We start from the raw sequence: 10,664 nt of genomic DNA, 5'->3' as shown, positions 1-10,664 counted from the left end.
TGGAGGGAAGGAAGGAAGGAAGGAAGGAAAGAAGAAAAAAACAAACTAGGTCAAAGTTAATTTCCACTTCTTGCCCACATTCTTTCTTTACTTTTCATGCTCCACCCCAAGCCTCTTCCTATAAACATGGTTAAAAGAGAGGGATGGAGGGAAGGAGGGAAGGAAGGAAGGAAGGAAGGAAAGAAGAAAAAAACAAACTAGGTCAAAGTTAATTTCCACTTCTTGCCCACATTCTTTCTTTACTTTTCCCACATCTTGTATCATTTTTGCTTTTGAGTGTCTAATAGATATCCGACCTACTATATTTTCAAAATAGAATTCCTGATTCCCCTCCATTGAACCTGTTAGTTTTCCCCATCTCGGTAACGGAGCCATCATCTTCCCAGTACTAAAGCTCATCTAGATGTTATTCTTGGTTTTGATTTAAATTCCTCTGCCCACTTGGATCCAGGAAGCTTTAGATTCTTCTGTCTATGCTTATTCTCACCTTAGGGATTTGCGCCAGCTCTTAACTCTTCTTAGAATAAGCTTCCCAAGAATTTTGCGTGGTTGGCATCCGTTCCTTATTCCAATATCACCTCTTCTGGAAGGTCTTCATTCACCACCGAATTTAAAGTCATCTAACTGAAGGTATTCACACAGCCACTATTTATCACATCACCTTATTATAATTTCACATAGCACTGTTTGTTTGTTTTTCTGCTTCCTCCTCACAAAAACATAATCTTCATGACAGCAGGGACCTTATCATTCTTAATCCTTGTCATAGCCCTGGTTCCTAGACTAGAGCCTGGCACAGAGTAAATACTCATTATAATATTTATTGGATGAAGAAATCAACAACTTATAATTACAGTAAATCTTTCAGTTTTTATATGATAGTGTTTGAATAGGATGCTATTTGGATAATTCATTTTCAACTGTTCTTAACTTGTGACAGTCAGGGAGCTGGGTACTTAGATTGCTCTTTAAGAAAGAACTTGCCCTTCTAACTGCAGTTAGCAGAGCAGCTTCCATCATTGGTGCCATCAGGATTCACTTGAGCTTGGAACATGAGGCCAACTCTTCCTGGGCAGCCCTGAACCAAGGGGGGATACCAGGGTCTAATTCTGCCTAAGGCAGGACACCTCTAACAGGAAATGTCCCTGTAACAGGATATTCTTGCTCTGGAGTTTCTGTGCACCAAGGCTTTGTAAGACTGGTTGGTGGAGACTTTGTTAGGATTGATTGCACTGTAGTCTGAGGCTCTCACTACCCAAGCCACCTTCTTGTCCCCTTTGCCTGCACAGGGGCCAGATCTGCACCATGGACTGAAGGCTTTTCCTGCCTTAACCTGCTTTGTCTCCCTGTTGTCTTGCACGGGTGCAATTTCCCAACTAAACCTTTTGTCCTCCTACTCTGCCCTACTGCCTGCTTCCCTGAGGACCCATTACTAAATTTTAATGAGTCCACTTTGCCGTTTTAGTAAATAACAGAAAAAGGTTACTTGAAATCTTTTCATTGCCTAAAGATCTCAAACTGTCTTAGGGTGTTCATTGCAGCATAGACAATTGTTTTTTCTGTTAGGGACACATTCAGCCAGGAAGAGGCTTAATTCAGGTATATTTCCAAAGGCATGCTACTCACCAGGTTGGTTTACTTGGGAACAGAATTTTTGTACAACTGTTAGTTAGGAATTCTTTGGTTAACTGATGAAAACAAGGATGGAGGAAAACAACCGAACATTCTTCAGGAACCTGCTCTGTGCCAGCCTGTTTTAAAAACTGTTCACGAGATCTCACTTAGTAATCACAGTGACTTTGAAAAGTGGGTAACAACATCTTCATTTTTACAGAAGAGAAATAGAAATTTCAAGAGATTTAATAACACACGCTCCCTAGGTTATTCGAGTTCTGAAGCCAGGACTCAGAAGTTGGGCTCTTTGACTCCAATACCCTTATCTTTTTAAACTCATCAAGCTGCCTCCATCTGGGGACTCTTTCAGTTCAGGATCTTACAATGACAACAAAAGGACCAGATGAGAATGAATAAACCTACATTCTAGAGTACATTATTTAGTGTATGATCAAGATTTGAGCAAACATATATAATATAGCAAACTGGATACAATCCATCGTGTTAATTCCAGGTCCTTTTCAATAACTGACAAGTGGAACTCTTATCCCAGTGTGGCTAAGAGAATTGTAATTTTTTTTGTCTTGCTCAAATCCTCTTTGTGGTATTTTTTGTCTTGGTTCAGTGGAGGACTCTATGGATTGATTTGTTCTACACCTGTTCCAACCCCCTTCTAGAACTTCCTTCTTGTCCTGAAGAGGATGGAACTGTAACAATCACATTTCCCAGTGCCCTGCTCACAGCTGGTGCTCCGTACAAGGTGAGGTTCCACTAATTAGATGCACACAGGCAAAGCTTATTTGGAACCAATCTATTTTGCTGTCACAGATCAAGGCAGAGCCTACATGGTTCAGGACTGAATTACTGTGGCAGCAGGTCCCTTGATGGCCCAGTTCTGGGTTGTGATTTTTGCAAATAATTCTGAAACCTCATCCCGGAATCATCTGTTTATCTGCAGTATAATGCAGAATGTTCTACATTAAATTTATTTTTCTTTAAACTGACTGGATAATGTAGTTTCAATTTTCCATTAAGAATTTTGACTAATACAGTTCGCAATACGAGGCCTATGTTTAGAGGAATGAGAAGTTCCCTATATAAGCAAGAGCTAATTTATAAATCACACACAAATCTCAGTCTGTCTGTTGGTGGTTGCACAAAATGTCCGCCTCAAATATGAGTTTCCATGAACCATGTTGCTATAATTCTTGCCACATTGCTATTCAGATCTGTTACTGCACAGATTTGTGAGTAATACTAGACTTTTGGTCATTATTCTTCTAAAGGGTACACCCTGCAAAATTCTAGGTGCAGATGTTTATTGCCAAAAAATGGCTTCTACACTCTGCCTTTCATTTTTTTTTTTCTGGGCTGTTTTCCTCATTTGGGCCTCAGAATTGGTAGAGAATTTAAAAGCCATATTTGCTATGTCTCAAAGAGTAGTGCCTGGAAACACACCCCTCCTTCTGGGCAGAAGGCAGAAGATGCTAATATTTCTTCTGTCCCATCTTCAACGTCTTCCTCCAAACCCCCAGAATCCTTCTCCGTTGTTACAATTTAATCATTTCACACTCACCTTATTTGGGCTACCAAGTGTATGGAACTGTAAACCACAGTGTGCATTGGTCTGAACTCACATTGTAACATACTCTGCAAGATAATGTGCACACACAGGAAGACTTTGCACACCGCAAGATATCACGCAAGTGTTGGTTTTTCTTATTGACTTAATTCCTGATGGAATTAGAGTTACAGAATTATAGAATCTTAGAGACCAGCTAGGTCAGTTGTTTATAAAGTGTTTTGTGGAGTCCTGAGATTTTACAAGGATTCCTTAGTCCCTTCATGGAGGGATCAGGGCTTCCCACCTCTCTTCACCCTGAAGTAGCTCTGCTATTATTTCTTTTGTGTTCTGCTGCTCAAAACAGTTTGAAAAATCTCTGATTTTATCGAATCTTTGGCCCATACATTAATCCCCTTTATAACCTCTCTCATAGCTGGTTGTCCAGCCTTTGCTTGAATATATCCAGTGGAAGGGAGTTCTTTACCTTATAGGTTAGCTCATTCTATTTTAAGATCATTTTGTGCTTCTTGTTTTATAATTATTTAGGTTGAGAGAGGAGAAATTCTAGCTAACTACTGGAGTCTACTTAATTAAGACTTTCCTCTGTAAGTACTTTTTTGTGCACAGATAATCATTCTAGGTGTTTTGGTGATGCACACCCTCACCGTATGCCCTTTCTGGGTAGGGATGAGGGTAGGCATACCCACCACTTTCATTTATACATTTTAGTAACGAGACATAAAATAAGTATAAGGTGACATGGGGGTGCCACAAGCAATTCAACAGATAATATTGTGGTTCATGAGATGTGGAGCTAAGGTGGTTGGGCAGAGAAAGGAAGGGGCAAATGCATATGTCAAGGGCCTACTGTGTGCTAAACCCATCATATATTTTTTCATCTTCAATTCTTACAAAAATCAACCTTAGGTACAATTATTTGGAATCCCAGATGCATTAAGAAAATGGTGTAAAATTTCACAGCTGGTAAGTAGTGGGGTTGAGATTTTAACCCAGGTCTGTCTGATTCTAAAATTTGAGTTGTTTTCTCTGTTCCAGAAGGAAATTTCCAGTTCTCCAACTCTGGTCACTACCATTATTATTATTGTATTGTTATAATAATGCACATAGTCTGCAGTCAATAATGTCTGCTTAATGATTCTTCTTCCTGCCTCAGTTTGCTTGTCTGCAAAATGAGTATAATAATCCCAGTTATTTCACTGGGCAATTATGAAGAATGAAAGCACAATGACAAGTTATGCACTTAGTGTGTTCCTGGCACATAGTTAGCATGAGATTGATGTTAACTTTGTACAGTTATTGTTATTCCATGCTATGGCCTTCACTGAGTAAATTAGGAAGCACAAGGTCATTTATACACGTGTAGCCAAATGAGGATCCGAAGAAAAAAATGCCTAGGTTAAAATGCCTCCAATCTCTTTTATGCCTAGGAGCTTTGCTGAATTGGATCATGATATCAGAGGGGAAGGGGGTGGGCCTGGGGGTGGGATGCAGCGGAGGTGGGAGACGGGAAACAGTCTAGCTGCTTCCAGGCTGAGAAGGACCCTGGAGGATGTCTACACTCTGCAGTTCAGCACTCTGGACGTGTGGGTATAGGAGAGGACGACGGCCCAGTTGGCAGGCACACCCGGCCAGTTCAAAGGCATCATCGTAGTACTGTTTTCATCCCCTTTCTATTTATGCCCCCCTGATTCTGAAGACAAATCCATTAAACCAAATAGGATTAAGTTGCAAAGCCCAGCTCAGGATGTGGTTGTCAGGCAGCCGTCTCCCTGCTGGTGTTAAGGCGCTGCGGTGCAGAATCCTAACCCCCGGCTAGACCGCCACCCAGGTGAGTAGCCAGGGTAGTGTGAGGCCGAGGGCTGCGGAACACCACGCACTTCTCTAATGTGTCACAATTACCGAAGCAGCTGTGCTAAGTAACTTTCCACGGATCTGCTCTGAAAACTCGCAGTGTGTTCAATAGCCCTCAAAAATTTCCATTTGGAACCTGTGGTGAGGTGTGTGGTGGTGGTTAGACTGAGCTGTGGTGGAGTAAATATCGTCACCCCAAGAGATTTTCTTTCCTTCTCCTTTGAAGGGTATTACTCGTCAAAGAATTTGGGTTCTTTTCAGCTTCATTTGTATCTCAATTTAGCACATCGAAAGAGAAAGAAGAGAGGTGGCAAAGACAGCGCAAGTGCTAGTGGCTGCAGAAGTGGATCTCGTGCATCGCTGGGAACCAGGCATCTGCCTGGGTGGGAACAATACTGCCGCTTTACAGAGCAGCAGCCCACTCGTGCGATCGGACAGCGCTGCGCCTGAGCTATCCCGTCAGCGCTGTCGGTGGTGCTGGGCGAGGTGCCCAGTGGCAAACACAGCAGGTGAGAGAACAGGGAATGCTACTCATCTCCAGGGACATCCTTGGTAGGACTTGAACATCCCCCACTTGTCTCTGGTGAGTGGAGATTTGGAGCACAGACCGCAAGAGAGAAGCACTAATTATTTACCCAGAGTACAATCAGGAAGCTAACTCAGATCTGCATAATGCCGCCTGCTATTATCAAGAGTGCCACTTCTCAAGTCCCAGCTCTGTACTTCAGAAATAGGTGACAATGAGATCAGAGGGAGGTGGTGGTTCCCGGGGCACTCCAGCACTGGTTCCGTGGCTGCCACGCATCACACTTCCGGGGATGCATATTAACACTTCTCTTTCAGGTGACAGGGAAAGGGTACTAACAATGGTCTCGTTCTCTCTGAGAGACCCACGCTGCAGGTAATAGGGTGCAGCTCTGCAAAGCCCAGTAGAGAAGGCTGGGAATGAAGGTGAGCTGAGCACTAACCGGCAAGTGAGAAATTATTCAACAGTTCAGGAGTAGATTGAGTTTCTCTACATTCCTTGCAGAAAAGCAAAGTTCTCTCCTATTTACTCAGGTGCCAGAAGTGATTTCTTTAGTCTCAGGGGCTGCTTTGTCCTTTGGAGGGCACCCCAGTTAGCTTATCACGGGGGGAAGTGGGAACTTCACCCAACGGGCTGGTGTTGCCCCACCGGCCATGTATTTTGAGTTGCCCTTTCTCAGGGGCAGGGAGAGAAGGGTTGCTGACGTGCAAAAACGTATTCCAGCCTGCTCTGGGGCAGGCATTAGACCCTCAGTAGTCAGAAGGCCACCAAAGCCATCCACCTTGTGACTCTAGTGCTGCTTTCCTCTTACTTTCCATTACTTTTTCCATTCAGGGGCCTGGACTCTTCTCTCCAAAAATGCCTGCTCTTGAAACACTCCCCACTTTTTCATGTCTCCTGCCTTTGTCTGCGAGGCTGCATCTGTCTGCAGGCAGAGGCCCTCCTCCCTTTCCTACCTAACCACCCACAGCTGTCATCTCTGAGTCCCTCCCTGACCCACAGGCAGACGCAGCAGCTGTGGACATGTTTCCTCGGCACTCTGCGCTCACCTGATTGCTTTGCCTTTCACGTCGTGCTGAAATTATGTCTTTACTTGTCTATCCATTACCTTGTTAACGCCTCTAGAGAAGGACCCATGTTTTATTTGTTTTTGCTTCCTTAGGGCCTCGAGACAGTAGACGCTTACTGAAAAGTTTCCCGAAAGAAGAAATGAATAGAGTAGCTTGTGCACTGGGCGTGGATCCTGGCAGTGGTCCCATAGTGCTGTGTGTCTTTAATGAAGATGTAACATGTCTCCATTCCAGCTTCTCATCTGTTAAAAAAGGAACGGGTGTGAGAATAGCACACACCTAACTTAAGGGACCTTGTATGAATTGGGAAACTAGAGAATTATGCAAATGTCCATTGTAATGGCTGCCAGACCTTGGGATGGAGCCGGGCTTATGACGAAGCACGAGCCAGGCTGCTTCAGCCCACCTAGGTAGAGACAATCAAATGCAGCCTCTCTGACAGCTGTTGATCACAGACACTATTAAAAAGAAATGGTCATAATGCAGGTGACAGAGAGAGAGGCAAGCCTTCCGAGTGGCAGGTTAGTACCACGAGGAAAACAACCAAGCCTTAGAGGCCTTGCCCGAAAGCACGGCCACTTGCCACCCTTCCCTGCAGGCGAGGGCTGCTGGAAAAGAGAGGGCTTATGTAGGCAATCATTTACATTTTATTAAAAATAATTGGAGAGGTTTACAGACACTTCTTGCAAACATGCAACTGTCAGGCATGGATGGAAAAGAAACATTTTCCCAGACTGTGAGAAATTCTAATGTCGTAGCAAAAAATCAGGAGTCTGATGATTAAATGTGGAGAGCTGTCATCTCGGCATTATATTAAAATAACTCGCCTCCAGCAAGTGCACAGTATTTCTTCCTTTAAATCTGTCATTTCTCGGGAGGCCGTAGCTCTGGTTGGCTGCACCGCTGGCTTTGTAGCCATGGCGGTTTAACAGCAGCAGGGACACTCAGAGGCTTTCCAGGGGCGGCGTGGAGGGTGATGTGGGTGGGGGGTGCTTGCTAAGCACTGCGTGGATTCAGCCAACCATTTGCCTATCTTTTTTTTGACTTAGTGGGGCTCTCTGGAATCTGAAACTTTGAACAGAACGCTAGTAGATAAATTATTTTCAGCAGTGCTCCTCAGACAGCGATGTTAGGCTGCGGGCAGAATGAACTGCATTTGTTTATGAAATCTGTTGCTTAATAGGACGATCAGTGTCTCATTTCAGCCTCCAGTCACAATACTTTTAATGATGTCCACACTGCGCTGCTTTTACATGCAAACCGTGTGGGAACAGAACAATGGAAAAAGCTTAAATTGGCGGAAGAGAGAAGAGCGACGACGCTGTGTCAGGGACCATGTCTCCTGCACTGCCGAATCGAGCAGATGTGTCTCCGCATGTGTCTCTTTCCTCTTGCTTTTGTTCAAGAGGCCATTTAACCTCTTTCCCCACTCAAATGCCTCCCACGGATCCCAGGGTAGCCCCTGGTGTGTGCTATATAATATAGCAAAAAAATTTTTTTTTACAATGGTAGCATTTCACTTAGCATCATACTTTTGGCTTTTGAAAGCACATTCATATCTAAATCCTGCATGTTCTTAGCAAAAGAGAGGCAGAGTAGACTTCAGAGCACTGATGTCTTAATATTTGTCTAGCCCTTCATGGCGTATAAAGCCCGTCTACCCCTATTGTGCAGTTTGATTTTGATTCTTAACGATGGTTGTCCCCATTACATGGGCAAGCAAAGTGAGGTAGAGGGGACAGCATGGCAAATTATTAAGAGTATGAAATTTTGAGTTCAAATCTTTTCTGTTGCTTATTTTTGTGTGACCTTGGGCCAGCTACTTAACCTGTCAAACTCCAATTTCTTTTGTAAAATAAGGACAATGATCACTTCCTTAGAGGTTATTGCAAGGATTAAATGTGATGATGCATAATTAGAGAATTTAGTACAGAAAGTGTTTAATAATTGGTCGCTATTATCCGTGGCAGTACTGCAGAGATAAAGATTATGACACCTGGCCAGAAGCACCATGGTCAGGGCTAGAATTACACAGAGCTGGTTACTGGAGAGCCAGGTCGCTTGAGCTTTCACCAGATTCTTCCTCGTCCTTGTTGTCTTTTTTAATGCCTAAGGGGTGTGCAGATTTTCCACCTTTCAGCAATTTCAGACACAGCCTTCGAGGATATAAAAAGCAAATGAAGAGCCTGCAGAAATGCAGGTGCAGCTCGGGGTCCCTTTGCCAAAAGTGCAGCATTTCTTCAAAAGCCCTTAAATGTCACCTCTCCTTGCTCGGCCTGGCTGGAAACGCCCCCACCATTGCCTCTGCAGCCCAGGGGTGACATCGCCTGAGCCATGTGAGTCTGAAAGAATGACTCACCTTGACCTCCCTCTTTCCCAGAAGAAGACACAACACAAACGAGGCCATCAAAAGCATCACAGTTCCTCCCACTCAGCATCTCTCAAAGGCCTCACTCTGACCCCCATCGATCAGCCATAAAACATAAAATCAACAGAGTTCTGCTTTTCTATTTCATGCAGAAAAATCAACATTGACCAGCGTCGTCAGCCAAGCTCGCAGAAATATACAGTAAAAATGGGCGGGTCCGCAGATGTCTCCCTCGATCTTCTTAAGCCTTTTCTTTGTCCTGGTCTTGGATGACAGCTGTGGGGCAGAGCAAAACCCTGCTGCTAAGCACTAAGTAAGAGAAGCGTTCGTCGTTATCCCTGCACAGAGGGTGCTCCGAGCAAGTTGGTGACTGACAGCCTGAACAAGCAGTTATTTCTCCAGGCTCAGGTGTGAGAGGCACGTGTAACCCAGCGCCCGACCTTCTGCAGCTGAGCTTGGCATTCTGGGGTCAGCCTGCTGCCACCATTACCCGTTAAGGTTAAAATAACGTTGAGTTGATTGATGATGAAGCTCTGATCATGCTACTCTCCTGCTGAAATAATTTTTGACTGTGCTCCATGTTCTACAGAATCAAGTCCCAGTTCCTTACTCTGGCATTCATGCTTATTATGATCTGACCCCAATCTACCTTCCCAGTTGTGTCTCTTAGTACCAGGGTTCACGAGGCCTGTGATACAGACACGCTGCATCGTTCTCTGAATCTGCCCCATCATTTTTCACATTTGAGTTCGTCACTTTGGTTTTTCCTTCCCCTGGAAAGCTCTTTTCTTTGACTGTTCATGTCCGAATCCCATCTACCCTTCAAGCCCTGTTTGATATACAACCTCCTCCATGAAGGTGCATACAACTCTTTTCTCCAGCAGGAATAATTTCCCTCCTCTCAACTTCCAGGAATCTTTGTACCTACCCCTCTTAGGACATTTATGCTATTATATGTTATATTTTGTATATGTTTTATATCTTTTACTAGACTCTAAGCTCTTCGAGGGTGGGAGGCATATGTTTTTATTCTGTGAATCACTAACAGTTAGCCCAGGGCCCCTGATTCCTGTAGAATGCACTCAGGAAGAGCTTGTTATTAAATGAGTAGGTGCTCCCATTTGCAGGAGAGCTTCCTGCGGGTTGGGACAGGGCTCCTGCTCCTGACAGATGCATTGGTGCAGCCAGCATTCATTGCGGTTGCTTCACGTCTAATATTTTAAATATCACCTCCGAGTTGAAGGATTCACTCAATATGGCTTTCCATAGTGTCCTCTAAGGGGATGAATCATGTGTCATGCTCCCACATCAGTGAGGAACCTCAGAACACGTGAGGGATGCTTAATGATTGTCACCACCACAAACAAGAGCAAGCATGTCATTTGTCCAAGTGGACTCGAGTTATTAATTTTATTCACAGCACTCATTATATGTTCCCTCGGGCACAGAGATGGAGGCTCAGAAAGCCAAGGTGCCTTGGTGTTTTCTAATTTTTACTGCCAATAAAGTATTACCTGTGTGTTGTTATTTTCTTGAGTGAAATAGAAATTACAGAATAATGTAATAGTGAAATAGAGTGTATTAGAATGCAACTTCTTGCGGCAACCCCTAAGTGTCACTTTGTTTAAGGAATATGAACTCGATATCCTC

Source organism: Propithecus coquereli, unplaced genomic scaffold (genome assembly GCF_000956105.1).
Source record: "Propithecus coquereli isolate 6110/MARCELLA unplaced genomic scaffold, Pcoq_1.0 Scaffold11, whole genome shotgun sequence".
NCBI classification, from domain to species: Eukaryota; Metazoa; Chordata; class Mammalia; order Primates; family Indriidae; genus Propithecus; species Propithecus coquereli.
This window is presented reverse-complemented; position numbering follows the sequence as displayed.